Source organism: Chenopodium album, chromosome 10 (genome assembly GCF_948465745.1).
Source record: "Chenopodium album chromosome 10, dcCheAlbu1.1, whole genome shotgun sequence".
Taxonomy (NCBI): Eukaryota; Viridiplantae; Streptophyta; class Magnoliopsida; order Caryophyllales; family Amaranthaceae; genus Chenopodium; species Chenopodium album.
Genome location: NC_137843.1, coordinates 11,690,510 through 11,694,582, shown reverse-complemented (window position 1 = coordinate 11,694,582; position 4,073 = coordinate 11,690,510).

The window sequence follows — 4,073 nt, the reverse complement described above, 5'->3', positions numbered from 1 at the left end:
CGTCGCCAGGCGATAAAAGTCAGCGTCAGACGATAATTAATAATCTTGTTTAGGGTAATATGATTATAATTCAAGTGATCGCCAATAATAGTTTTGTTTGTGCATTAATATTCAACCAGCATAGATAAACAGGTTTAGGGTTAATCTATGCGCACTTGAATATAAGAAGAATAAAGTTGAGGTCTATTATTAGGGCAGGTTCAATCTCTTTTAGGTTGAATTTGTACCTTCATCCCCGAACTTCTAGTCATGGTTCCAGACCTATTGGAGTTAACGATCTCCTGGATCGTTAAGGGGTGTAACGCTCACCCTGTGAACGGTTTACAAGTTCCTAAAACTTGTTGGCGACTCTTTTACTCTAGTTTCCTTCCCTTTGGACGCCACCATGCTTAAGTGTAGGATCACAGTGCTCAAGTGTGGGATACTTGAAATATTCCCTACATACATACTTGCAACAAAGTTATACAAATCCCATACTAAAAAAAATACTCTCCAATGTAGATGGTAATATTGGACTTGGTATTAGATCACATCTTGAAAAATGATGTGTTACTGTTCTTTGAGAAACTTCTTAAGGAGGCAGTACTTATGGATTTGGATGGGACAGCCTTCACTTGACACAAATCCGCCTATTAGAAAAAAATTGCACCATCATATATTGGATTATAGAGAAGTAGCACAGATAAAAAGAATGACAACCACTAAAATGATGCAAAGCTCTTCAGTTCTAACATAAGCCATTGACGACTAAGATCAGAGGTGATCAACATCACCAAAATTAAAAGAATGCTGAAATACCATTTGCATTTACATGGTAACTACATAATTTACCTGAATTTAGAGAAACAGTGACTAGTAGCAGAAGTGAGAGGTTTAATACAACTAATACATTAATACAGCACACATCATCTCATGAACATATATAATCACTTTATAAAAGAGATGTTTATTAACTTATTTTTAATGAATTTAAAAGTTCAAAATTCCTTACCCTGTAAAACAAATTAAAGACGTAAAAAATAAAAAACTCAACATAGAGAAATAACCCACCTTCACCCCAGCCTCGTTGCAAACCTGATATGAAGGAATCTCATTTAAGTGGAACCAACTTCTGAGATCAAGGAATTGTGATGATGCCTTCTAAGAATCACAAACGACTAGGCTGCTACTGTCCGATGCCGTCAACAACTAAACAAGGACGAAAAGGAAGTCGATGACACCACCAAGATTTACAAATTGACCTTGGAGCCGTTTAATTAGCTTGATATAGAAGAGATAGTAAATTGGGGCTTTGAGGTTAGGGTTGACGATTTGAACCCTAGCAGAGTAAAAACCCTAGCAGATCTAAAATGAGGAAAGAGAAAGTGATGGGGGGAGAAAGGTAAGAAGAGAGAAAGGGAGATGCGTGCTAAAATGATGGGGTGAGGGGGAGGGTGGCGAGCTCATCAATTTAGGGTTTAGTTTTTTTTTAATTATTTTTTTTTTTTAAAAAAAAAGGAGACCATTTTTGTAAGAGAGGTGGTCTCTCCTTTCTTAAATTAATTAAATAAATTAAAAAGAGAGACTATTTATTTAAGAGAAATGGTCTCTCCTTTTTTAAACTTGAATAAATAAAAAAATGAGACCATTTTTCAATAGAAATGGTCTCTCCTTTTTAAAAATTGAATAAATAAGAAAAGAGAGACCATTTATTTCAGAATAATGGTCTCTCCTTCATTTTTATGTCCCTCATATTGCACCTAAGAGACCATTTATTTCAAATATTGGGTCTCTTAAAACAAAGAGACCACATATTTAATTAAATGGTCTCTTAATTGAGGTCTCTTTGAGCATTTTTGTAGTAGTGTATTTGAGGGGGCATGATAGAGTATAAAACATATTCCTGAACCTCAACTATCAATAGTATTACGTATATGTATGGAAAACAAAAATCAAAGCACATATTAGTATTCTGTAATTCATAATCAAATGAACAAGATCAATATGAAAATATGTAGTATTTAGAATAAAAGAACATACAACTTAAATCATAGATCAAAATAATACTTATAGCTTCACGCCTTCACTCATACTCACTTATTTTACTTCATCAACATCCGATCCATCCATCATTCATGGATGCATTGGATAGATCGGGTAAAAATTTAGGTGAAATAGAATATATAAACATAATTTTACACTTTCATAATTAAAATCAATATTTGAGATTTAAAATCATCCTTCTAACAATTTTTGAAGCAAAATTGTCAAATACTCCCTCCGTCCCTAAATTACATTCCTACCTCTCTCTATTATGTGAGGAATAAATGGTAGAAGTAAGAATGTAATTTAGGGACGGAGGGAGTAATGCTAACATATCTTCATAATCATTTGTTTTCAAAATTTCATTCTTAATTGCTTCGTGCCTTCGTTGATGTAAACTGAATAGATATTAGAAATAGTGGTAATCTAGTACTCCCTCCGTTCCTAAATTACATTCATACTTCTTTTTATTATGTGAGGAATAACCGAATAAATGCTAAAAGTAGGAATGCAATTTAGGGACGGAGGGAATACAATTAAGTGAATTATCCTTTTTTTTGACAAAGGATAAAAACAGACTACAAATTAGTACTAAAGCAAATAAAATTAACTGTCGCTTCTCCAGCAATTTGATGAGCACGATGAACACGTTGACGATTTGCCTTATGGACACGACAATATTGAAAGGTTGAGCCAAGCCGCCTAATGTTGCTGATGAGCCAAAGGTAATCAATGTTACCTTGACCATCCCCCGAGGAAGCGAAATCAGATTATAGGAATCAGTAAAAACTGTGAGGGACTGAAACCCACTATCTGAAGCCCATTGTAATCCATCCCATTGTAATCCATTTAAGAGAGATAATTAAGGGAATTCTATTTAGAAATTCAAAAACTAAAGTCAAAAGCATTAATTTCATTTTGTAAAAGGTAAAAGCTAGAATTGGAAGTGTTGGATTTTGTTTGGAAATTGTGGGCTTGTTTTACAAGTAAGATGATGAGGTGGAGATTTTTTTTCTAAGTTGAAGTATTAGAACCAGATTTGTCTAAATTTTGGACCCTGATTTTTGTCGGGTCAAAGACGGGCCTGATGGATCGAATATGGCTTGGTTGGATGTACCATCAATTGAATTCGACCCAATTCATCATTTGACTTATCAATCATTTATTCGTCAACCACTTAAATTCAAGTTCTTATCCATATTTTTGGATCGGGTGAATAATTATCTATTCGGGTTTGGATGATATTACCACCCTAACTGTGACACCCCAATAATTCTCCCTTTTCCAAACCACTTACTTTAAATAAAAATTAGAGGAGAACCATTGGCATGTTACCGCTACGTGTTAAAATGTTAAGGCTTTATCAACGTATTGCAGTGGAAATCCAACTTAAATCTTAAAATATTATAATTTAGAAAACCAATAAGTCAAAGCTTACAAATTAAATTGGAACCGTAAAGGCCCTTATTAAAACCAAACCAATATTCAAAATCCCAAACATAATTAAAATAGTAAAACATAAATAAGTTCAACACAAAGAACGAATACTCTCAATCACACCAATCCCTTGACAATGCGTATGTCAAATCCCTGAACTTCACATCATCAACCTAACCTGTGCAGTACTGCTCCCCAATAATACAAGTGTAATAGTTGGATCATCACAGGGTCATTGAAAGGCGAAGGCCATGACCAAAAGAAACACATACAAAAGCACGCAATCAGCAAAGCTGAATACATACAAGCTGCAACGTACAAAACCTAGCACAATTAATTAAAGTGAATTCATTAATCAAGATTCCACACTTAAATAATTCAATTGACTCTACATACTTACTAACCAATTCCAAATACTTGACTCTTTATATTTAATTTTATTAATTTAATTTGGAGTAAGCAATAGACGAGGTTGTCCAACCCACCAAATCATTTTGGTCCCAATTGACCATTTAAAATAAAAATTTTAGCGCAATGTAAGAATGGGCGCGACTCCATTCTCACAAAGTTAGTCTAGGATCCCATTTAACTTTCATTATAAAATAAAAATGTAA